The following is a 26,925-nucleotide window of genomic DNA, read 5'->3' on the forward strand; positions in this document are numbered from 1 at the left end:
ACTATCATTTTGCTGATATTGCTGATACACACACATTAACCCAGACCTCTAGCATGACCCTACCTCATGCTCCCCCTGCCTCTGCTGGCCTCAAAGTCACAAAGGCACTAACCAATCCAGTTATTTTTCTTTCTTTCTTTCTTTTTTTAATGTGACCTAACCTGAGATTTGAACTCACGCCTCCTGGGGTTGGCAGACCCAAGCTGCATCTCTGGATCCTTTCATCCTTGATAAGCTCCCTCATCTCCCTCATAGTGTCTGCTGCCCTTCCACACCTCCCCAGCTCATTTCCATCTGTATATGTCCAGGAAAATAAGCTGCTCTCCTGTTCTGCCTCCCAAAGACAGCAGTTAAGGTCTCGCTCTCTCTACCTTGATATCAATCAGTATAAGCAGGAGAGACAATTGCAAGGAGACTCTCACCCCCACCCTCTGGGGCATATTCAATCACCCCAGCCTCCCTAATCACAAGCAGATTAAACACACACACAAAAATCTACAGCGGCAAAGCTAAAACGAACTCTAAGAAGGATGAAGAAAATGAAGACACTATGAAATGCAGTAGATGTCAACTTCTACTTATTTTTTAATTTCATCTCTTACAAGCCTTTTGGAAGCTAACATGATTAAGTTCTTCACACAATTTATTAGCATCGTGTTGGAAATCCAGCGCTATATTATGCTGTCTGAGTAATCCAATTAGCAAAATGTATTTATTTAACCAGAATATTAGCTACACACAATCCCAAATGAAGTGAAGCTCATGATCCCCGAGTTCCTCTCGTGATGCTGCGTACATTTCCCTGGCTAAGGGGAGGTTTATTCACATAAAAGGAACATTATCATCCCCATCTTGAATGAATAGGGTGATGTGAGATTGTTCTTAAATACATAGCTTCTTTCCAATAATGTTACCTATTGCTCCTAGGCACATCCCGCCTCCCACCTTCACCTTTAGAATATATATGCTTTCCCAGCCCTCCTTTCCTTTATGTATACACAGCTATATATTTCTAGGCAACTGAATTTCTAATTGCCTTGCAATTGCAAGTACAGTCCCTCTGTTCATTTTGAAATAAGCACTGCTCACATCCATCTCATTTTGCACAGTCTTGCAGAGATCTTCCACCAGACAGTTCACAAATGTTGCTAAGTTGCATGTAGCTTGCTAAGTTGAAAACGAAGAGATTGCTTCCACCACAAGCATGTTATGCAATTTCCCTACTTTTATTTTTTTCTGTAATATGTGATAGATATTGACCATGCATACTTAGGTTTTTCTTCCTGAACAATGAGGGCTGGAGCCTTCTTTTTAAAAAGAAAGCTGAACGGTAGCCACACAATTCTCCCTTACTGAATGCGATCACACTATACTGAATGTGATCATAGCCATGACTACTAACCATCTCTAACTGCCTGGGTTAGATTTATCTGGATTTCGTTTCATCCTGTTTTTTGTTCTATTGCGAAAGTCTACGGGCCAGCTACTTTCAGAGCACCAAAATCTTATACACCCAGATTTTCTCAAAGACTGGGGAGCAGTAAGGGGGGGGGTGATCTTTACCCGCTAGTGATTTTTCCACAGGCACATCTGCCAGAGGCAAAATTTGTATAAAACACCAGTGACAAAATGCATATTTAGCTATTTTTTTTCTTTAATGAGGCAGCTTGAGCAAAGGATCTCTCCTCTCTTTCTTCCCTGGCCCCTCCCATAGACATAATCAGATTGCTAAATTCTGTCTTTAACAAGATATTAACAGAAAAAGAGCTAGAACATCCTGTGAGGTACACATGCAGATGCCATGATGAGTCAGACAGCACAGCCAAACTAAGACATCTACCCCCAATATCCCCCCTCCCAGACTAATAGCTGACAATGTATGCCTTCCACATTAATGATACGTGTAGAAGGCAAAGGGGGGGGGGGACACAGGCCCTTCGCCCATTTCACTAACATTCCACTCTTCTATGTACCCACCAACATCCCCCTAAGGCAACTGAGCTGGTAATAAGTTCTTCTAACTGCCTCCCACATCAAATTTGACACCAAGAGTGTTTTTCTCCATTCCCACTGCTCAGCTTATAGTGCTGTCATCATCATTGATTTTGACTATTTTGGTTATGGGGAAAAAAAGACAGCGGAAGGGGAAAAAAACCTCCCTGTGCTATTCGGATTCTTAAGTTAGTGAGAGAAAGTACAGAGGATGGGGGAGGTGAAAGGGCTTTTTCTACCGCTGCCACTCACTGCCACCATCAGGGTCTGATCCACACAGCCCTTTAAGCAAGGTGAAATGTGCAAAGTGTTGCATTCTAGCCCCCGGAGAAGCTAAACTGCTTTATCTCCAAACTTGACGGTACCCTAGAAATGGCACCTAGACTGACTGAAGAAGCTGAACTTGTCTTTAGAAAGATGGGGGAGAAGGTTTTCAAGGACATCTGGGTTGTAGCTGGCCGTACCTGAATCTAAACCACAAGCTTAGGTCTCTGAAGTCATTGGCTTGAACTGGGGCATGAAGAACAGTAGGCAGAAAGGCCTGCTCTGTTGGCCAGCTTTTACACTGGACTTGGCTAGTCCATGTGGCTTAACGTGGCTTGCTGCTGTTGCACCTGCCTCCATGGAACCTCACTGAGAAAAGCCCAATCTCAATCCTCTAGTAAGCAGCTTTGAAGATCAGTGTGACAGGATCACAAGCCACTCATAGAATCACAGAATTGTAAAGTTGGTAGGAACCCCAAGGGCATCTAGTCCAACTCTGTGCAATGCAGGAGAATCTCAGCTAAAGCATCCATGGCAGATGGCCATCCAACCTCTGCTTAAAAATCTCCAGTGAAGGAGAGTTCACAACCTCCTGATGGAGACTGTTCCACCATCTAACAGCTCTTACTGTCGGAAAGTTCTTCCTGATGTTTAGTCAGAATCTCCTTTCTCGTAACTTGAAGCCATTGGTTCGAGTACTACCCCCCAGAGCAGGACAAAGCAAACTTGCCCCATCTTCCATGTGGCAACCCTTGGGATATTTGAAGATGGCTATTATATCTCCTCTCAGTCTCTTCTGTTCCACTCCCTGCTCTTCTTCCTCCCAAGTTCGAAACATCTCCCTAGTTGTGTTTCCAAACTGCCACTCAGGATTACCCCATATGGAGTCTTCAGAAGCAGACCAAAATTCCATACTGAATGCCCAGCCACACAACTCCCTTAGAGTTCCCTTAGGAACTTAGACCATGAAGCAGCCAAATCCCTTTCAGTCATATGGTTCAGAGACATATAGGCTGTGAATCTCTATAAATTGCCTCGCAATGATAATATCAGAAAATGTGCAATGGTTTGGGGATGCATTTGGAACTAGCAGTAAGAAAATATTTCATTCACCCTCCCAGATTGTGTGGACTGTAGGTAATCTTCCTATAGGCTTTATGTACAATAGCAGTTTTTTCTACTGTTGGGGTGTACCAAATTTGTCTGGTGGACCCTGGATCAGCAGGCCATAGTCTGGACATTTGGCAAAGCTCCACAGTTGCAGGAACAAGCATATATTGACAAGTGCTCTGCCATGGATAAGTGAAATCCCTTCGTAAGCAAGGCATGTCCAGGCAGTTTCTTCTCTTGGGCCCTAACATGGTGTCACAGTTTCCAAGCAGGCTTCAGAATAAAATCCTAACATGGGATATCATTTGCACCATGTAAATATTTTTGCACATTAAAAATGTCTATTTTACACTGTTGCCTTACAGTACGACACATGATGTCACCTTCCCTTTACTGCACAAAAACTGAAGCAGCTTGCTCATTCCTCACAACTGTTACACAACCATGCAAGAAGAAAAAAAACCAGGCTTATTTTCAGGAGATACAAACTGGAAGATCTAGGGATAGAATTATGCAAAATGTGAAGTTCAAATGCACGGACCAGAATGCATTATGAGATGTGGGAAGGCCACATGAGTAGACTGAGGCCTCAGTCTGGGAGCAGGGAAAACACACTGGGAGGGAGGACTGCAGGGCAGAGCAGATAGGCATAAGAAATGCTGGTGAATTCTTGTCCCTAACCCCACAAAACACTTTGTGGTTCCTGAGTATTTAGCAAACATTAGCCCCAATCTAGTTTGTCATGTGCAATAACCAGCTAACCCTGCTTGAACATTCTCATTTCCATCAAAAGATGCATCCAGTTACTTCAATGGCATTTGGATGAGCATATTATTTATCATGAAGATCCAGGTGCACCAGCTACATTTACAAGAGACTGCATTTCTCTCTCTCTCTCTAGGTCACAGAGATATCCTATATACGTTCAAGTATTTCTGGCACATTGCCATGATGGCTAGAAATTCAATCCACTCTTACAAAGATAGCCACCAATTTCTATACGCCACAGTGAGATCAAACCAAAAGTATATTCTTTTGTTTTCAAATCTGAATTCAGAATCCAAAACCTGTAGAAACACAATCTAGGAGTAGAAATGCTCCCATCCATCTAAATTGTGGGGGTAACAATCTTCAGGTAAGAAAAAACAAGGCGGGTCAGGTTGAAGGAGAACAATTGGCCCAATGTCACCGAGTGAGCTTCGTATTTGAGTGTGGGATTGGAACTCACATCTCCCTGACCACTCAAAGAAGAACCATGCTTCTAACAAGCTGCACAGGAGGTGATGGAGTTCAACATATTCTACTCTGCTCCAGGCAGCCTTCTGGAGTGGCATCAGGTGGCCTGAGGGCACTGCAGACACTCCTGGAGTGTCTGCAGTGCCCCTGCCCACCTGATGCCATGATGTGACCTCCGTGCAACTGGTAGGCATTAGGAAACCAGCTGAAGAGCAGAGCAGGAAGAGAGGGGAGGAAGCAAGCTCAGAGAGCAGAGAAATGATTCTAATAAACATCGGACAACAACAGAAGCGGGCCCTTTCCCTCCCTTCTTGTCTTATTACATTGGGAGATGTGGGAGGGATTGTTCATAAATGCACCCAGCCACTTCCTTGGCTGGGCCCCAAGTGGTGGCGAGGAAGGCAGCTTACAGTTCAGCAATGCTTTTAATGAATTGGCCAAGCGAAAGCTAGCTGTGCCTGAAATGGTTAATTCATTCCCCTCTGCCTGAAGCCTTAATGACTGATTAATTTCTTTCTCCCTTTAAAGAAGCCTCTGAATTAGCAATATGCTCGCACACCTCACTCCCGCACCCACCCTCATCTCTCTGTTGATATTTGCAGGTTTGAGCTGGGCTCAAATTAATTCCTCCCCCCCCCCCCCCGCTTTGCACACTCTGGGCTGCTTTACCCAACAGACAGGCAAAGCTGTAAAGAGTTGAGTTCCCCTTCCTTTATGGCGGCACGGAAGAGAGGCTCTCAACCACAGCCGGGAAGAGAAAGCCATCTTGCTATTGTCTTCTTCTCTTGCTCGCATTTGCAGCTTGGAGACTTTTTTTTTATTTCCCTTTTTATTATCATTAGGCAAGGTTTCCCAACTTGCCCCCCCTCCCCACAACTCCCCATTCCCAAGAACCGTGAGCGAGTGCATGAGCCAGAGCTGATTTATGGTTATTAAAACCAGACAGACTCTGGCAGCGGGCAAGAAAAGAACAATGCGAACGGCGCTTCCCTGCTGATGTTTATGGGGACTGTGTTCTTCCTTTGGTACCAGTCATTGGTCCCTCTGGTCTCCCTTCTCCACCCCCCCCCATGATAGAAGCGAAAGGAGGGGGGCTGAGTATGTGTGATTGTATCTGTCTGTCTGTGTATGCGCTCATACCTAGAGGGAGTTCTGCATAATCATTTTCCTCACTGCTGCACTGCTGGTACAATCTGCATATGCGGCACAGCATGGCAGAAAGGAAAAAAGGGACCCAGTTAAAGCCTAGCTAGAGAAGTTCAGTCCTGTCTCTCTGCACAGCCATACTTCCACAAGCACACATATACCCCTCTTCCCTGGATAATGGAAAGTGTGGTGACCTCATTCCAAGATGGAAGGAGCCAGGGTCTCTCTCACAGTGTGGCAGTTCCCGCCTGCCACTCTATTATTTATTCACACACTGTCTTAAGTCTCTGCCACTGCGTCTGCCCCTTTGTATCCCTGTGCTTCTGCCTCTCGAACAATGAATCTCTCGGTCCTTTTCAATCCCCTTCCATGTTGCTTACTTATCACCTCGGGGCAATATAATGGGATAGAATGTGTCTGCAACAACCTTGCCCCATCCATCAGCCAGGGACTGCAGCCCTCAATGGGAAAGTGACTGAAGGGATTACATTGCTACATGGGTACTCTGTGAAAAAGTGCCTCTCTGTCATGTCTATACAGTAATGGGAATTAAAGAGAAAGGCAGGGAAAAGCAGAAAAGCGCCAATGGACTTCGACTTGAAATTTCTCATTCTAAACTGTGTGCGTGTGTATAATGCAACACAATGTCTGTGTAAGGTGTGGACTGCCAATTACTGGCAAGCAGCAACTTCTAAGACTGCTGGGCACTTTCCCCATCTTCTCTAGTTCCTAGGATCACAAATATTGCTTGAAGCTTGTGGGCTGCATGGACCCCAAGATCCATCTTGTATATGTTTACTTTTAAATTTTCATATATGTTTCTCAGTCACTTTGTGCTCTCACCAATCTGTGTGTCAGATTCCAAGCCAAATGAAGCTCTGTGTTCCCTTTTCATTATAATGTGGAATCTAAAAACAGCTTATAACCTTTCCCCCTTTTGGCCAAAGTGGATGAAGTTTACAGGCACAGCGTGGATTAAGCGTGGCAAATAGATATGGGGTTTTGGTAGTGGAACTTTAAAAGAAGGTAAGAAATATGTTTTTAGAGGAGGGAAATGTAGAATCAAGAAGTAACTGAAGAAGACGGAGATGCTTAACCCTTTCCCCCCACTTACTGTAATTTACTCAGAATTGTTTCTCCAAGTGATTTTTGTCCTGAAGAGTTCTAAATATTCAGGCTTTCATCTGTAGGGATGGTGTGGCAGGCAGTAAATGCTTGGAGAGAATTTTTTTAGGAAGAGAGAAACAAAAACTGGGGGAACGGATAAATTAACCTCCCTTCTCACACCACTTCCCTCCCTGCCTGATTCCTTGCCCGCCCGCTCTGTCGCAGAGCTGATTTTATTAATTTTTTATTGATCGCAGTCCTGTGCTCACATACCTGATGGAATGTCTCATTGAACTGAATTGGAATTATTTTGAGTGAACATGGTTGGGATTGCAATGTAAAAATTGCACTGGACTCTGTTACAACATTTGCAGGTAGCATTTACCAGAGTATTTACCTTAAATGGAATTGCAAACCACAGAAAAACAGTGTCCAAATCTGCTCTCATTCATTCATTCCTTCTTTGGCTGCTTTTGTGTGCCCTTCCCTCTTCTCAATCCACAGTAGTAAATGTTTGGGCTGGGTGTTCATCAGTATGTGGATGATACCCAGCTCTACCTCTCCTTCAAATCAGAACCAGTGAAGGTCCTGTGTGAGTGTCTGGAGGTGGTTGGAGGATGGATGGCGGCTAACAGAGTGAGGATGAATCTTGACAAGACAGAAGTACTATTTTGGAGGGACAGGGGGTGGGCAGGTATGGAGGACTCCCTGGTCCTGAAAGGCTGTGCCCTTGAAAGACCAACTGCACAGCCTGGGAGTCATTTTGGACTCATGCTGTCAATGGACGCTCAGGTCAACTCTGTATCCCGGGCAGCTGTCTACCAGCTTCACCTGGTATGCCAGCTGAGACCCTACCTGCCTGCAGTCTGTCTTGCCAGAGTGGTGCATGCTCTGGTTATCTCCTGCTTGGACTACTGAAATGCGCTCTATGTGGGAATACCTTTGAAGGTGACTTGGAAACTACAACTAATCCAGAATGCAGCAGCTAGACTGATGACTGGGAGTGATTGCCGGGACCATATAACACTGGTCCTAAAGAATCTTCATTGGCTCCCAGTACGTTTCCGAGCACAATTCAAAGTGTTGGTGCTGACCTTTAATGCCCTAAATGGCCTCAGCCCAGTATACCTGAAGGAGCATCTCCACACCCATTGTTCAGCCCGGACACTGAGGTCCTCCTCCGAGTGTCTTCTGCTGGTTCCCTCACTGCAAGAAGCAAAGTTACAGGAAACCAGGCAGAGGGCCTTCTCGGCAGTGGCATACCCTCCCTTCAGATGTCAAGGAGATAAAGAACTACATAACTTTTAGAAGACATCTGAAGGCAGCCCTGTATTGGGAAGTTTTAAATGTTTCAAGTTTTATTATGTTTCAATATATGCTGTAAGCCACCCAGAGTGGCTGGGGAAATCCAGCCAGATGTGCAAGGTATAAATATATAACAACAACAATTTATAGGCTGCCTTTCAATTACAGTGTTCCATGGCAGTTTACAATAGTTGTAAGCAACTGGTCATGTTTGTTCTAATGCAGGCACAGAAAACAGAAGCACTTGCATCAGAAAAGGCATCTTCCGGGATCCTTACTTGAGAACAATTAATGAGGATTACTCACTGAAGAGCTCTTTTTACTAACCGCCCTCTCAAAACTCATAAGTGCGGTGAGTTAAAGTGTAGTAGAAGAGTGCTTTTTCTCACTCCCACTGCCCTTTCAATGAATATTCATGGTGAAGGTAAGGAATCTGATTCCCAACATACATAGCACTAATCATATTAATTATCCTCAAACAACCACAGTTCCCTAGTTCTTTATACACTGAATGCAATGGTATGATCTTGTATTTTAAAGCTGTTTATTTTAATCACCATTACCTGGTTGTTGTTTTTGTGCCTCTGTCCACCACACTAACACAATTTATCTCAGGGCTTTGGTGATAATTTGGTAACATCCTAAATCTCTTTTATCTGAGGGCTAGTTCCCTTGACACATTTTAGCACCTTGAGGAGTGCTCCTGAAAAGCCATCCCTTATGTAAAAATATTAAGTATAATTTATAGCATCCTGGTTGTGGTACTATCAAGCATCCAGTAACACCTCTCTTTCTTTGCTTCACAGAAGCTGAACCTCTCATCCCAGCAGAAGGAGACCCAATGCAGGAGGTGCATGTGGTAAGCAAACAAACACCCCAGGTACATTCCTCACCCACCCCCATGGTGCATGCCAGTACAGGAATGCAAACAAATGGTACAGACCCTATACAGTAGCTGTAGCAATGGCCATTGCAGCAGCTAACCAGCACAGACAACACATCACATGCCCTGGGCACACCCACCACACACTCTGCCTAAAACAGAGGCACACACAACAGCCGTGTGCTATGGCACAACCAGGTAAACAAATGCACATTAAATTATAGCATTTGGGCTATCCTGAGCACAGAAAGCTGGCATAAGTTACGCCAGGGTAAGTTAAGTTGGCATGAAGTACGCTGATCCTGAGAGTGGCAAACACAGGCTGAGCTTCTAACCAAGAGTCATCTCAGCCGGTATCACCATGGGAACTGTGCCCACCTGTGGACCCACAGGGAGAGCTCCCAGGTGCCCTTATCAGATGTGTATGAACTGTGGGGAGGATGCCATCTATACCCAGTGATTTGTTAATTTTAATTTGTCACCTATAGTGAAGGCAGATGCAATTCATTCAGCTTCTCTGAGGTCTCCTTTTTTTTCTTTACTACACCTTCAACTCCCTTGTCATCCAGAAGTCCAATTGCTTCCCTAGCCAGTTCCCTGCTTTTAGTGTATTTAAAGAATGTTTGTATTGTTGGTCTTAGAACCTCAGGGTTGTTTTTCGTTTTGTTTTGTTTTTGTTTTGTTTTGCAGCCCTTATTGTCTACCTGCAAGTTATTTGCAAAATTTTGCATTCATTTTTGTTCTCATTTGGGCAAGACTTCCATTTTCTGAAGGAAGACTTTTTGCCTCTAATAGCTCTCTTGACTCTGCTCATTAACCACATTGGCATCCTCTTGGATTAGATGGCATTGTTCCTGAATGCTTGTGTACATCTTAGCTGAGCTACTTTTATTGTGGCTTTCAATGATACTACTCAGATAAACCTCTTAGTTATCCCTATTCCTCTTCACACCCCTTTCCTGAAATGACACATACAGCTGGTTGGGCTTTAGGAAATCCAGGAACCTTAGACTTAAAAGATGGCCAGATGGCCTAAGCAGCATTTAACCCACAAGGATAGAAACTGCTTGCAAGATTCAAATCAAATAGTTGTCTCTTACTTTGAGGGGTTACTACAGAGCTAGAGTTAGTTACATGAGCACATATCCTGAGGTGAAAGACTTTTTAAATGTGCATTGGTGTGTCTTGTTTGGCTGTCTGATTCAGTTTGCTGTGCTATTAATGGGCAAATCTGACCCAGAAGTGAGTTAAAGCTAAATGAGTGTGAGATCCCCTGAATAACGAGGGCCTCATCTCTCTTTTTACCTCAGAGTAACTGAGCTCATTGATTCTGCCCTACCATAACAGGAACAGCCAAAATATAATTTTGCCACACTGAATCTAAAGCTGTGGTATGTCACCAGCTAGGAAACTGGATAACTAAACCTGGAAAATCCTCTACTTTTGCGACTGACTCTTGAAGGAGCTGGGAGAAGTATTTGCTGTGCCACGGAACAGCTTTAACTACAATCACCCAATGTTTCATGATGCTCATCTATTCCCCCATCCCTACCTACCTGTTACCATATAAAGGCTCTGCATTGTGACTGTGATGTGTGAGTAGGTTCTTCCACAAGTGTGAGGGCTAGAAACTTGTTTTTCCTAACTGAATGCTGATCATAGGAATCTAGCTTTGCAGGCTATAAATAGACATGGCACAGTTTCTTCTGCATGGTACAGTTTCATCCAAGGGCACCACTAAGAATATAGCGGTCCATTCACACAATACAGAATCTAGTCTAATGTGTAAGCAGGGGGCTGGCTTTATAGTTAGGAGGGAGCAATGAGCGCAGGCACAGCAAGCCCCCATCTATTAAGGGAACAAGCAAAATCAGCTGCATGCATTGATGTGGGTTTTCACCTTTTGGTGATAATGATAATGAAATTGTCCAGATAACCAGCATGATGTTGGGAGAAAGAAGAACCTGGCATATGAGGGTCTCACCTTGAACTCCTCTTTGAAGCTCCTAGTAAGAGATCATGCTGTGGTTCAGCATCTAGGCCCTCAACCCGACATTGTCTCTTGTGTCCACATCAAACCCAAATACACAAAGTTAATGACTCAGTGCACTTTGAAATATGAATGAGAGCTTTCCCAACTCACCTTCTCTAACAGGTATCTTCAAAATGATAAAAAATGTTTTTGCTAAAAATTCCCATTAGGCTAGTAAGCAGCCCTTTATCTCGATTCTAAAATGGTAAACCTTGCAGGCTAAATCATGATGGGAAATTAAACAGTATGACAGGACAAAGAAGTTCTTGAGCCCCCCATGTCATCATAAAACACACAAGTGAACCTGTCACTTTGATGTCGCGCTCGATGAAATCCCTACCTGCTCTTGACTCCTTCAAAGGCTGCCTTCTGGCAAGGACTTATCTGATGGTTTATTCGTTGCTGAAAGACAGAAGAAAAATAAAATAAAATATTGAGCTAATATGGAGATTTACAGTTGGTGTTATTGTTTTTTCTACATTTGGATAATAGTATCACTAATGAGGGCTGTAAGAGCAACTTTTTACAAAAAAATAAGCACCATACTGTGATTTCTGTCCTATGGAGATCTGATATTTCTCCTCAATCTCCAAAACTGGCTCTTTCAAGGGGAGTGCAATTCAATCCAGAACAGGACATGTACCTAATTCCCAAACATCGGTACCACTTATGCACAGTGTCTTCACCCTGTCAAGATACAACTTCAGTTTATCACCCGCTGTCCATCACATTACTAGATCAAAGCACTGATCTGACATCTGTAGAGGTTTGGCAGGATATGACCTAGCCACCACTGTACTATGAAGCCCTCAGAACATCTGCCTATCCAAGTGGCTCCAGTCTAGAGCAATCTACCCCAGAACCTACATTATTCAGGCCTCAACCTAACAACCCTAATTATTACAAAAAATAAGACAAGTGGATATTGCCCATGATTTAAAGAACCCCCATCTCTTCCTATCTGCCCCTCAGGTAAGTAGGAATAGCTTGGCAAGGAAATAGTCTTTTTGCACCAGATGGCTCCCTAGTACTAGGTAAATCCAGCTCTCTTAGGCTTTCACACAAAGAGGCTTAAAATTAATTAGCAGCTCCATTAAAAAAAGAAAGAATACAAAGCAGTTGCTGTGGCATAAAGGAGTGTGAGAAAGGAGACTGATTAGGAGGGTTTTTTCCAGTGCTTTTAGGCCAAAGGGATGAATTATAGCTTACAAAAGAGGTGATTTTTATTCCACAGAGAGGTTAAAGGTATTTACAAGCTGATGCTTTGATGCTGTTTTGTTTTAAGGCATCTGTGGAGCTATTTTGTGAGATGACAGTTTCAGCATCATCACTTTGAATTCAGCATTCTCCGGAATGAAAATGAGAAGGAGAAGATTGGTTTTTCTCACCAGAATAATCAACAAGAAGCAGCCAGGTTGTTTATGGTTGCCTGGTGACCATGAAAAGAGCAGCTTCCCTCACTCAGGATCTATTTCGAGCTGGCATGTCACACTGCCACGTTAAAGCTAAATGGAGAAGGAAAGGTGACTTGAATAGGACTCGGCCCTGCAAGAGGAGCCACTAAAAAAAAAAGGGGGGGGGAGGAAAGGAACAAAACAGCTGTGTATGTAATGTACCTTTAAGCACAAAGGGAGCTTCCTTGAAGATAATGGGATTATGATCTCCCTTTTAAGTTAAGCATTTGCTTAAGAGGTGCTCAGCCTAATGTGACAGCATCTCTACACATTGGCCAGTGTTATCCTCCAACCCTTTTCACATATGTGTCCTTTTCAACACCTGAAAACATTGTACAGAACAATCCTATCCGTGTTCATGCCAAAGCAAATTGTCATTGAGTCCAATGGATTTCACTTGCTAGGAAGGCTTCTTAGCAGGGCAGCAACCAGGACGGTGGCAGCAACCTGTGACCACCACACAACCATTTTGGGATTAGGTGCATCTGGCATGGTATGCATGCTTGCTCAGCGTTCATGTGAAGTATTCATGCTATGAACTGAAAGTACTAATGCTCTTCATTACTTTGACTGGAGAGACCAGAAACACTTTCCCCTCTCTCACAGGGATGGGCAAATCTGTCCATTTCAGTCTTTCATGCTTCCAGTCTTGAGTTCTCTATCAGTTTGATTGGTTTTTTCAAGACTGCATGAAATTTCACTAGCAGTTTCATGCCAATGTCTCCCAATATACAAATTTCTGCATGCATTTCCTCCCTCATATAGTTTGGACTTGATATCCTGCCTTTCACTCCCATTAAGGAGTCCCCTCTCCTTCCCCTTCGTCCCCCACAACAAACACTCTGTGAGGTGAGTGAGGCTGAGAGACTTCAAAGAAGTGTGACTAGACCAAGGTCGCCCAGCAGCTGCATGTGGAGGAGCAGGGAATCGAACCCAGTTCACCAGATTATGAGTCCACTGCTCTTAACCACTACACCACGCTGGCTCTCATTTTTTAAAAAAGCAATTGCCCCTTATATAGTGCATTTTCGTATGTTATGTTCACTGTTATACACATTGTCGTGCATACTTTATCTTAGTATGTGCATTATTGTACACTTTACTTGGCTGGGGTACTGCACTGCAAAATTTGAAGAAGTGTGAATTTTGAAGGATGGTTGAGTTTCAGTTCATGTATTCCCCACTCCAGAAAGTATAGCAGGGGCCGGCAAACTTTTCCACCGGTGGGCTGGATCGCCCACACGCAGGAGCGTGTGGGCACCCTCATGGGAATGCGCACACCAGTGCACATGTGCACATGCTCACCGCTCTTTCCCCATCGGCTTTTGGAGCCATGGGGGGGGGGGGGGAGGCGCCTGCAGCTTCCTATTGGAAGCCGTGGCTGCGTCCTGGAAATCAGTCCCCGAGTGGAGCTGCCATGGTGGTTTAGCTCCATGCGGGGACTGACTGAGTGGGCAGCAAGGGCCAGGGGCCGGTTTAACAACCCCCTTGGGCCATATCCAGCCTGCGGACCATAGTTTGCCTTTAGGAGTGAACTGAGTGGAATTTCTCCTCCATTCCTACTCATAGATAGAAAACATGGCAGCGTAGTGGTGTTGGTCTGGTTCACACAACACATCCTCTGCAGGAACATTTCAAAAGGTAAGTAATTGCCCAGATGTCACAGCCATCTTTGTCCACTGCTAACATATTTGCAAATCTAATCAGGGGCCTGTATGGTTTCAAATTGGATGGGGGACCATGTGTTGAGCCTTCTGCATAGCATGGTCCCTCCCAACTCTACAATTCTATGGTTTTATGAACTAGCTACCAGTGTTCTTCCTTGTCCTAGATGCTCCCTACCCTCCCAACATTTATTTATTTAACAAAATTTATATACTGCTTGACTGCAGTAAAACCTCTGAGTGGTTTATACAAATATCTATTCCATTATCAATTAAAAAATAGTTAAAACGAACATGCCCACATAAAACAATCAGATACAGAAGAGGATAAGGTTGCCACACCTTTAAAAGTTGCATAGAAGAGGCAGTTTTGGCAGGTGGCAGCTCATCAAGAAGAGGGCACAGAGCCACTTCCTTTGTTACCTTAATAGCCAATACTTGGGGGGCCATTACCTCACCAGGAAGCTAGCCTGGCTTTTCTAGGAATTGTGCTGGATCCAGGTATTAGAAGGGGCTCAGGCACATATCCTACCCATCACAAACTCATAACAATAGTAACAAAGCTTTTGAGTATTACTTTACCTACTTAGTCATTGTAAATATTCAGTAAGGCTATTTGTGGGAGAGGACTGTAGTGTTTGTTACATAAGAGCTGCGTCCTCATTTGCATCTGGCCATCCTGACTCCGCTTGAGCACTTTTGCTTGACCCAGCCTTACATTTACTCAGGCCTCCTTAGCCCGCTGCAGCCTTGATTCATTCTTTCGGCACCAAGCTTGAACCCCACCAGCTTGAGATAAACTGTGGGGCTTGCAAGACTGATGTCATTGCAATCAGAGCTGGATCTGGGAAAAGAGTCTCCCCGCCCCCGGTGTCCACAAATCTCAATTAGATAATCCATGACAGACGGCCATCCAAACTCTGCTTGGAAACCTCCAAGGAAGGAGATCCCACAACCTCCGGAGGTAGTCCGTTCCACTGTCAAACATCTATTTCTGGCAGAAAGTTCTTCCTGATATTTAGTCGGAATCTCCTTTCTTGTAACTTGAAGCTATTGGTTTAAGTCCTACCCTCCAGAGCAGGAGGAAACGAGCTTGCTCCCTCTTCCATTTGACAGTCCTTCAGATATCTGAAGATGGCTATCATATCTCCTCTCAAAACAAAAAAATTCCTTCCAGTAGCACCTTAAAGACCAACTAAGTTAGTTCTTGGTATGAGCTTTCGTGTGCATGCACACTTCTTCAGATACACAGTATCCGTGTATCTGAAGAAGTGTGCATGCACACGAAAGCTCATACCAAGAACTAACTTAGTTGGTCTTTAAGGTGCTACTGGAAGGAATTTTTTTGTTTTGACTATGGCAGACCAACACGGCTACCTATCTGTAACCATATCTCCTCTCAGTCAGCCTCTCTTCTTCAGGCTCAACATACCCAACTCCCTCAGCTATTCCTCATATCTGTTCTTTGTCTTGGACATGTGCTTACCTGGCAGCAGGTGGTCCACGATTTTTGTCATTATGAACCACTCTGGAATCAATTTTTGATGAACAGTGGTATATAAATATTGTAGATAAATCAAATAAACAACATTTCTCATGGTGTTGTGGAGAAATACCAGGTTCCACTGCAGGGGTGAGGATCCTGCACCCCCAGATGTTGCTGGACTATAACTCCAACAACATCTGGAGGGTGGCAGGTTCCCATGCCTGGTCTACTGAGTGTCTGCCCCTGATTGTGAAACAATGGCGTAAGTGATTAAAAATACCAAACAAAAAGAAGAATGAGTGCAATTTGAAATGGATAAATCCTGCTCATGAGCCAAAGGTAATTTGCAGGCATTTAACTGACAGGAAACGGGTAAATTGCTTATGGATATTTCCCAAAGAAAGAAGGGAAGTTCATCAAACACAATTTTGATATGAATTTTGTCTTTAGCTCTAGGGAACTAGATAAGATTCTGAGTTATTAGATATTAGCCTGGAGCATTGTGATAACATTAGATATTATTTATCATTAAAGCCAGCCAGGAGGAAAGAGCCATTTTTTTGTGGGGGAGAACAATATGTTCTTGAAACAAGAAGGAGCGGGGGAAAGCGAAGAAACCACACTGAGCTGTAATACCAAAGCTTTCAATATTATACAGCTTATTTCCTTGCTTTAGCTCAGAGTGAAGTTAAGATGCTTAATGCTTAATGAAAACAGAACTTCTTGTGTTTGACAAAAACCCCAGGAATGTATAAAGTGTTTGAAACATTGGTTGTGTTTGCACGAAATGCTACTAAGCTATAAACCTTGGCTTAATAAAACTTACTCTGTGCCAGCCGTGTACTGGCATATGTAGCCCAAACACTTTGCTCCTCCCTTCATGTGAGCAGGTAAACAAATGGTGAAGGAGATAGCTTAGCATTATGTTCAAACCCAGGTCTGTGGTTTCTTTCACCCTAATTAACCCACGATTACAAAGCCAGCAGCAAAGCATGGTGAAACACATTCAAGGAATTGTGGCTGTTTAGGGTAAAACAAGACACGGTCCTAGGTTCAGACATAACACTGAGCGATCCCCTTTGTATACCTCAGGGGTGGAGAGCCTCCAGGCCTCTCCATCTGGCCCTTGAGACTTATAGGCCAGTGTTTCCCAAACTTGGGTCTCCAGTTGCTTTTGGACTACAATTCCTATCATCCCTGACCACTGGTCTTGCTAGGGATGATGGGTGTTGTAGTCCAAAAGCAGTTGGAGACCCAATTTGGGAAACACTGTTCTAGACCATGCACTCTCCCCTCACTGACTTTTATCCGCAACCTCCTCAGGCCCTTTCACCTGGTTGGAATGTGTTCCAAACAATATAATTCAGTCATCCAAGGCATAGAATTACACGCGAATGTGGCAGTGGGAATCACAGGTAGGACTAAATAGAGATTGTTATTCCACACACAGTCTGGAGTTCGTAAGTGCCTTTTGATTTCACCCATGCTTATAGCCATGTATAACATAGGTTCCAACCATAGCTGTCAACTTACAGATTTGAAAATAAGGGACCAGCAGCCTCGAAAATAAGGGATCAGCAGCCAAAATAAGGGATTTTCAGAGCATAGGTATGTTCAACTTCTGAGCCCCTCCGAGCCAAAGGAGCCTCAAGCGGTGGTTCCCACAGCGCAGCAACCCAGCAAAGGGGGTGCAGCAAGGAAAACCACGTCACCTCTCCGCTGGGAAGCGCTGAGCAAAGGCGAGTCCCCAGGCAACGCGGCTGATTTGATCGGCACAAGGCATGCAAGCTCCACACCCCAGTCATTCTTAGACTACTTATTGGGTGAGCAATGCAGCCAAGCAACACAGTTGGAGCCTCCCTCCTGGAGAGGAGCTGCTTCCTTTGAAACCTGGGAAATTTAAGGGACATCATCGATAAGGGACAGCAGTGGGACACAGTGCTGGGATAAGGGACTTTCCCGCCAAATAAGGGACGTTTGACAGCTATGGTTCCAACATGTTGAGGCCAAAAACCAGGGTGCACACCTGCACAAGAGCACGGAGCCAAAAAAACACATGCTTTGAGGTGCAGCAATCTCACATGTTTTGGGGCACACCCCCTAACGGGATGTCCGGTATGGTGTAACTGTACAATAATCTGATTGCTACAGAGCAGACCTGGATGTTTTGTGATTTTAAGCCACAGATTTTGGGGTAAATGGTGTGGAAGATCCCTTTCTATTCCCTAGTGAAAACCTCACGGGATATAATAGTTTATTTTGTAAAATAATTAATTCTTTCAATGTAGTGAATTACTCACTCCAAAGACCAAAGAATACATGAAGTTAAATGCATGAATGCATTTAGCATTTGTAGTCATCCTCCCCCACCCTAAATATCAGCAGTATATATAGGGGCTTTATCAGGATTGGAACCATATATTTCTATGAGAAAGGGATTAACTCCCCCTTAATGAAAATTGCTCTGATAAGCTGCTATCAGTTCTGGGAATGGAAGTTTCTGTTTGGCACCAATGCAAGCTTCCCACCCAGCCACTGTGGTTGTGGTAGTGACAGGACCACAGTGGAAGGAAAACAATTGACAATTGACAATTGCTTTGGCTGGTGACCCCTATGGCTGTTATGTAATTTTGAAGGCGGGGGGACCCTAACCATGTCAAATGTACTCATACATTTAATATCACACTTAGTTGGCCCTATGTAGATGGGAGGCAGGGGGCAAATACTTGGATTCAGCAGAGCGCAAGCAGGAGCTGATTAAAGAACAGGCCCAGGGGTGTCTAAAGACTGCAAGTGCATGTTTTCAGTTTTTCTTAAAGTAAATAAGTATGCTTTATTCATAACCAGCCTCCCTCAGGCCACACACAGGGATCAGTGCTTTACTTGACACCTTTTAAGATTGACTCCTTATTAAACAGCTTGGGTCACAGAAGGATATCCTTGCAAGTATCTATAAAGAAGTTCCCTGTTATAGCCTTCGTGGTTGGTGGGTTGGCAGGTAGAGAGGGGGCCCAGTTGCAGTACCATGACCCTAACAGGACTAGTCAGCATCAGCTAAGCTATTGGGAGGCCAGGCTGGGGCAGGTGATCAGAGGACTACATACATATGGAGCAGCTTGTAAACGCAAGAACCGGTAATGTAGAATGTGGTGACAACATGTTTAAGAAAACCAGCAGCTGTGCTGTCCGCAGCAGGAGGAACTATTGGGTGGCTAGCCAGGTGTGAAAGCTGTTTTGTTGTACGCTAGATCTAAGGTGGGGGGGGGGGGAGAGAAAACCCTGTATTGGTTTTTAAGGCACTCAACCCCTTCATCTCTACTCTTGAACTGCACTGTTGTGTTTTTAATGGTTCTTTATTTTATTTTTTAAAAAGGCAGTTCTTAAAACATCGTGACCATTAACCTAAAATCCAGGAGAAATAACAAGCAAGAGGAAACAGTCAGGTACCCAGACATTGATGAATACAAAGCCTGAAGTTTAGCGAAGTGATTTATCTCATCACATTTTGCAAGCTGTTCACCTCACAATAGCGAACTGCTGCTTAGTAATTGAGAAGGACACATCCTCTTTCTTATATTGAGTCTGCCTGTGAGCGATGATGATGGCAAGTTAATTAATTATCTCCGGCATCGGTTTACTTGAACATTTTCTTTTTCTCCAGCAGCCTTTTGAAAAGAGCCCAATAGAGGGCTTGATTAGGGGGATAATGAAGGAAATTTCCAATAGATTATATCATTTCTCATCTATTTGCAGCCATTGTTAACATGGATTGCTCTCTCAGTGCCGGGATTCGCGTCAGGGAAATTTCATAAGCATGTAAATCTACCTTAAATGGGATATTTAGGGATAAATTCAAGTAATTGCATGTTTATCATATTTCTGTCAATGTGATGGGGGGAGGGGGGAGGAGAGAAGATCCGCTGCCTCAATCTCCCTAAGAGGTTTTATTAGATGCGCCCAGTTTCCCTTTGTGCCAAATTATATGAGAAGGATCTATATTTTGAGGGGAAATGGGTTGACACCAATTGCAAAGAATAGACATCTTAGAAATACTGCAAGTAGAGAAATAACAGCATACCCCTCAAAAGTTCCTCACTGTGAGGAATGTCCTGAATGTCCTCCCTGCAATCTCCCTCCCTTAACTAGGCCTTGTTTACAGGCTGTCACCTAACCTGGGACCAGAGAGCAGGGATGGAGAACCTGCACCCGCACCCTAGATGTTGTTGGACTCCAAATCCAATCAACCCAGGTCAGCATGGCCAAAGCAGGGATGATGGGAGTTGTAGCTCAAACAAATATCTGCAATTCCCCATCTCTTCCATGGACAACAGTTCCCCCTGCCCCTCTACTGTTTTCAAAGATCGTCAGTTAAATGAAAGGGGTGATTCTATGTTTGCCGTCTTGGATACAAAGAGGACCATCTTGGCTGTGAGTCCTGGACTTGTCTACTTCTTGATGTTTCATTTATTGCATATGACTACTTTTGCTATGTTTGCATTTATGTATCCCCCCCCCCCCCGCCATGCTATAAGCCGCCTTGAGCATGGTTTAACTATGAAAAAGGCGGCATATCGATAAAATGATGTATGGCTCACTGGCTGGTTTTCAGTTCAGTTTTTAATTCTTAAATTACAGTTTCCAAATGAAACTTACCACAATATATATTACAAATAATAAAAAATGCAGAAAGTTCTATGTAATAACTATCTGACAGAGCAAAGCACTCTGTGTAGGGCTTCCCTTGCACTTGATCCAGAAGCTGCAGTTAGTGCAGAATGCTGCAGAATGATTACTAACAGGAATGAGACCTTGTCAGCAGATAAGAGATCTGCACTGGTGGCCGATTTTCTATTGGGCCAAGTTCACAGTGTTAGTATTAGTATACAAGCCTTTAACAACTGGGACCAGTTTACCTGCAATATTACTGCTGCAGGGGTGTGGGTGTGTATCCTGCTTTTCCACCATGGAGCTCAAAGTGGTGAATGTACATAGTTCTCATTTTATCTGCAAAACAAGCCTGTGACATAGGTCAGATTGAGAGTGAGCTGCTGGGGTAGCTCATTTGGCAGAAAATGAGACTCTCTGGATTGTGGGTTCAAGCTCCACGTTGGGCAAAAGATTCCTGTATTGCTTGGGTTGGACCAGGTGACCCTCATGGTCCCTTCCAACCCTCTGTTCCTATGACTGCCTCAAAGTGACCCAGTGTCTCTGAAAGCATGGATCGGGTAGATTTGCCTTTAGATGCAAACTGAACCAAACTCCTCCCCTCTTGCTGCTGCTGCTCCACCACCTGCTCACCCCCCACTAGCGTTTAGGAGTAACCCCAAGAAAGGCTGAGCTGGGAGCAGATCCTTGACTGGCCTGTGAAGACTTAATTGTTAAAGCCTGGAGTTACATGTCTCCTTAACACTTCTGGAGTGTTGGACAGATGGGCCAGTTTTCATCCCTGAAATGGGTCTCCCTGCAATTTCAGAAAACTGGATCAGTCGGCAGAGGAGTTAGAAAATGACAGTGATACAAGATCAAAAAAGAAGAAGTGGAAAGTGTTTGATGGGGTTAAATGTCCCAGCCTGAAGTAAAGCAATTTCCTCTCCTCTCCTGCCATTTTCTTCCAGAGGCTTATCATCTCCAGCTGGGACGATATAAAGCCCCATTTAATCGAGATCCATTTAACACTGAATCATGCTAACAAGATTACTTAGCTAGGGCTAATTCTGTATTTGCTGAAGTTCCATATCCAGGGAGAGTAATCTGTAGGCAATGGTTGTGGCAGGTCTAGAGGCAGTCTGTGGAGCCAGGCCACTAAACACCCAGCTGGCTGACCACTATCTCCAATTCATTCTACTAGAGATCACTGCAGGGTTGCCTTTATTGTTTACCTCAGAGAAAACTTGAAACTGGAATTGTGTTCTTCTGTTTCCCTTACAGCCAGACAGGGAAACTTAGCAAAGTCATCTTCTGCTGTTATCTGTGGAGTATGCAACAAGTCTTTTCTCTAGGATTGCCATCTTTCAGTCTAACAGGGCTCCTGTGTTTCCAAGAGCTGCAGGTGAAACTTTCCCCATTACTGATTCACCTGTTGCATTTCTGCCTGTCAAATCAATCAAAAGAGGCAGGGGAGGGGGAAAGAAGCTCTATGTTGCAGTTAAATGGCTGGACTTTCCCTCTGTCTAGAACTTGATTCAGATGGCTTTGTCTTCTATCAAGAGATAAGATTTGAGGGCTATTGCATGCACCTAAAAGTTATTGCCATTGTCATGTTTTCATTTTTTAAAAAACAAAATAAAACCAGTCATTTAGAAATATTGTTTGCACTATACATTCTCTTAGCTATCTGCAGGTTCAGAAAACATCCCACCAGGAACAGTGCCACTTTAGTGATGGAGCCCATGGTTTGCATACAGAAGGCACCCAACTTGGTGACTGCTGTCATCACGCCTCGCAGATTTCAGGTATCAATATTTCAGAGGTGTAGACTGCTGCATATGATATTAGATTCACATACACACACACACAAACTAATAAAGAGTGGCCGATTGTCAGCACAACGATTCCATGTTTACCCCTCAGTAAGACTTCTATGTTATTAGACAATTAGTGGTGACAGCAGCGGCAACAGTTCAAGCACTTCCCCAAGCACACAAAGGGCTTAACTGTGGGTGGGACAGGGACATGCACAAAGCTCCACCCTGCTCTGCTGCTCTTCAGATCTTGCCATGATTAGCAGGAAGGTTTGAAGAGGGTTTTGAAGTGCTTAGTAACTTCCCCACAAAAGAGAATCGTGTCATGTCAGGGTTATGGATCATGTGGAAGAATGTCTAAGCACGTTCAATTGAATGCAGTTTAAAACCTGCTAAATCACACAAAGTTATTAACAGTAGCCTGAGGGCATTGGGGGGTAAGGCACCCCCATACCTTTGTGCGTTCAGGTGTGTGGCTGAGCATGCAGCTTTTACCACTGACGATTAAGGATCATTTGCAATCATTTTTGCTCCACGACCCCCCTTCTGCCCATCCCCACAAGCTTACAATACTACAGCTGCCTCACAATCCTGATAGTTTTAATTTCAGACCCTTTCCTAGTAACCTCTAATATGTACCAATAATCTGACTAGGTATAAGGCTGCTTCACATTGTTGATAATTTTGTAGCTTTGGTGCATTTGTTTGTTTTGTTTTGCTAAATTTTGCCAGCTTTGGGCAGTCAGACGTGTTGAAACACACTTCCGTTAAGAGGTATATCCCAAATTACCTGTGCATGGGCAAGGTGAGAAAAGGAAAGCAGCAAAGTTGCAAGCTGACCATCCATAATAATATACACAATGACCTTCTTGTCTATATATCTATGGAAACAGTTGTATTAGGGAACCATCCTTTGTCAAGGTGATATTTCCTCATAGGTAGTACTGGGTGCTCATGCAACTTAATGGAAATCTCCTCTGACTATGGAAGCAGAAAACCTACCAGCCCTTTGGGGCCTGTGAGCACATTTTGGGGCGTGATCTGGGCACTGTCCCCTATGGTCAGCTCTCTCCCAAATTCCCCAGGTCATGCCTCTGAAACTTGTGTGTGTGTGTGTGTGGCTTCTACTCCTGCCACTCCATTCTCACTCACTGCCCCTCCTGACTCCACTAGCACTCTACTTTCTCCTCCCTGCCCCACTCTGGTTTTCTCCTAGTCTCGTGACATCACACCCCTTTCTGTACTACTCTCTTCTTGTTTCCTGCCTTGAAAAATAATTAAATAAAACAGAGAGAGGTGAAAGAGGAAATGAGAAAGAGAAAAGTTTCTCCACTTCCTCCATTAGCTGTATGTAGTTTGAAACAGGCCTTGGTACGTCATGCAAAGTGGGGAGTGAGCCAGGGGCTGAAGAGGTTTCATGGGTGGTGAGGGAAGTCCTCAAGGGCACCATTGTAGGAGCACCTGGAATTTAACTGTAGCATCTTCATGGTCAGAGAAGCTACCTAGCTGACCATGTCAGGAGGAGTGCTGGGCAAAGCCATAGCTGGGCACTTTCCATGCTGTGGCCCAGCACTCCTCTTTCATTTCCTTACCTGCTGTGACTTCCATCATGCCCTGTCCTGTCCTGTTCGCCCTTCCCCCAGGTGCAAGCAGTGCCCCACCTCAATAATGTACAGGTGGTCCACTCCAATTATGTACAGAAATGGTATTATGCTTTTGGCTTTGGACTCCTTGGCTGATGTGAATATGGCAGCAAACGGAAAATCTTGGGGTTTTAAATAACGTGGAAACGACATAAAATCACTTTTCTGTTGGGGCAAAGAGATCATTGATCACTTGCTGCCGCGTAGCCGCATAAACTCTAATGGGGCTACACCAGCAAAACGGATGAGTAAGCTGCTCCCCGAGACTTGAGTGACAGCGAAACCATATTTAGTAACAGACAGATTAAAATGAGAATTGCAGAAGCATGAAGTCTTGTTATCTGCAAGTCTTTCCACAGCTGAGCCTCGAGACGCACACTGATTGGTAATTCAGATCATGAAGTTTGTCCCCGTGGAGTCTCCATATGTTTCTACCCCTGGAGGAGCTATGAATGTCAATGCACCCCTTAGGGTGCAATGTGTGAAAATTCTCCAGGGGATGAAATGAGAACTGACATTAATCTGCCACAGGTGGCCTTTGCAACTTTTATGCATTGCCCAGTTTCCTGAAAGTCAAAAGAAAGAAAGAAAGAAAGAAAGAAAGAAAGAAAGAAAGAAAGAAAGGAGAAGCACCCCCCACCCCACCCCAAATGAGCACACTCTCACCTTGAGATAATTCATAAAGATTTACTGAGTGGAACTGGGAAGTCTAATCACAAGTGACCCACATAAGCAAAACAATTTCCTAATGTTGGGTTTGTACTTTTGTGGTGACTTTACTGCAGATGTTCATGCGCATACCAGTCCCGTTGACATGTGTCTAGATCATGGGCCAAAGCATGTTCAGGATACTCAACCAGTATTGTTCTACTATGAGACCATGTGCTCAACCATACAAGATGCAATTGCCCCCCCCCCAATTGCAAAAAATCACCATAACATGGTGTACTCTTGATGTTACTGGACTGCATCTCCCATCAACCCCAGGCAGCACGGTCAACAGTCAAGGATAATGGGAGCTGCAGTCCAGCAACATATAGAAGGCATTAGCTACTCCTGGCCTAAGAGTCGTCTCTTTTCTCAGGACTGGAGAGAGGGAAAACGATAGGCCCTGGAAGCCAAAGGCACTATGGCACATCCAAAGCCAATTTAACCCCCCCCCCCGCCTCACAATATATGGATCTCTTCAGTAGCCATGGAGCCTTTGTAAATTTCCTTTGTAAATTATTTCTGGGTAATTACTGATGACTTTTTAGAGGGGGAATAAAAAAAATGATATAATGCCCTTCAGCAAAGGTTCCGGGATGTTTTACGAAAACAAGATAAAGTACAAAAATTGGAATAAAAGACAATAGAGAAAGGAAGAGTGCCCTCCCCAACTCAAACCATGACCCCTAATTTGTCTTGGTTATCAGACTGGAAAAGAACCCCAATTACCCTCCTCCCAAACAGCCTCACTCCTGCCAACCAGAGATGAAAAGCACATTTATTTTCTTAAGTGAGATCTTTTGGTGACATAGACAGACGCTTGTATACAAGACAATTACTGGTTAAAAAATGTCTGCCTCTGACTGCAACATATCTGTAAGTGGATTTAAACCAGCATAAAAGATGCAGAAGTGGCTATAACCAGCCCCATCCCATCTCCCTGGAAACTCTCAATTTTGTGTCTCTGTATGTGCGCTTAGCCACACATATCATGCCAAAAAAGAACAAAACGGGGTGTCAGCAAAGAAAGGAGTCTTCTCCCCCGCCGCTTCCTTCCTCGTATAACAAGGCGGCTTGATTTTATTTATTGTTATTGACAATTTCAGCGACTATTTCTCAATCATAAAAGCAAAAAGCAGAGGCTGAGCAAGTCAGACCATCATTCATATTTTGCTTTTATTGGACCTGGAAAGCCTGGGAGATATGAGAACTCGTTTGCACAGACACCCTAGTGGCAACATCACATTATTCAAATGGCTAAAATAAGCCTCGCACATGCAGTTCATGCAAACGCTCTCCTTTCTGCCCCCTCTGCAAACACTGAATCAAACCAATGGCTCCATTAGCTGTAATGCAGGTGCCCCCTTACACACATCTAACCTTGTTATACTCTTGCCGGAATAAAATAGTCTCATATATATATACACACACATATATACAGCCACACAGAAATGGGGGTGTCTGTTGTATCAGCAGAGCAATGGAACAGCCATCTGGTGGAAGGGACACCCCATGCGTTCTTGGGGTCTGTAATGTTTTAGAGAGGGGTGGTGAAATATACTCAGAGTCGCAAAGTGATTTCTTGCTCTTTATTCAGCTCATAGTGGTGAGGAGGAATGAATGAATGTCTGAGGGGTCTGCTTTATATACATTATTTACACAATGGGCTGCACATGATTGGCTAATTCTGGAATTCTACTGTAAGCCAATCAGGTTGTGGATTCACTTCTATCTGGAGCATGATTGGGTGGTTCCTGCCAACCAATCATACTGCTGCATTGTTCTAAGACCAATCAGACTGCTGCATTCTGAATCCTATTGTTCTAGGACCAATCAGACTGCTGCCTTTTGGATCCTATTGTTCTAGGACCAATCAGACTGCTGCAGTTTGGATCCTATTCAATTCAGTACATAACAGGTGGGGAGGCTCCAGGTTTCATGGGGGGGGGGGTTGACTTAGTTTTCTGAAAGAGCTTCATTGTCCACCAACCAGAGCCAGGAGCAAAAGAGTGGTTTGGGGAGAGCATGTGTACACATAGAATGAAGGAATAAGGTGCTTCCACATGCAAGATTTCCCCAGGGTTTGTTTTCATACCAGAACTGAGCTCACAGTCATTTCACATAAAGATCCAGTTCTGATTTCCTCCCAAGTTGTCTTCAATTCAGCAGGGGAGTCATTTTTGCCACTCTTTTTAAACAACTAGGTGGGTCATCATTTATTTTCCGCCCAAGGCCACAATGCTAACTTCTGTGTGCTACTCTTTGCCAGCTTACAGTTCTGTGACTGTCAGGCTACCTTACTTGAACTGTACACTATGAACTGCAGGTCTTTTTCGTGTGTGTGTGTGTGTGTGTGTGTGTGTGTGTGTGTGTGTGTGAATGCAGCAGTGTCTGATGCAGGGCAGAGCCTCCTTCCTGACACTGGCATTGCCAC

The 26,925-nt window shown here is 44.1% G+C and overlaps 1 long non-coding RNA gene across 1 annotated transcript in view; it reads right to left on the bottom strand.

Moving 5' to 3' along the window:
* Positions 1-11,410: 11,410 nt before the first annotated feature.
* The window catches only part of LOC114590675 (uncharacterized), a 136,022-nt gene continuing 120,507 nt past the window's right edge, over positions 11,411-26,925 (bottom strand). Inside the window, exon 3 of the long non-coding RNA XR_013391839.1 lies at positions 11,411-11,477. This is a non-coding gene — a long non-coding RNA (uncharacterized LOC114590675). The remainder of the gene's footprint in view (positions 11,478-26,925) is intronic.

This window comes from Podarcis muralis, chromosome 2 (genome assembly GCF_964188315.1).
Source record: "Podarcis muralis chromosome 2, rPodMur119.hap1.1, whole genome shotgun sequence".
Taxonomy (NCBI): Eukaryota; Metazoa; Chordata; class Lepidosauria; order Squamata; family Lacertidae; genus Podarcis; species Podarcis muralis.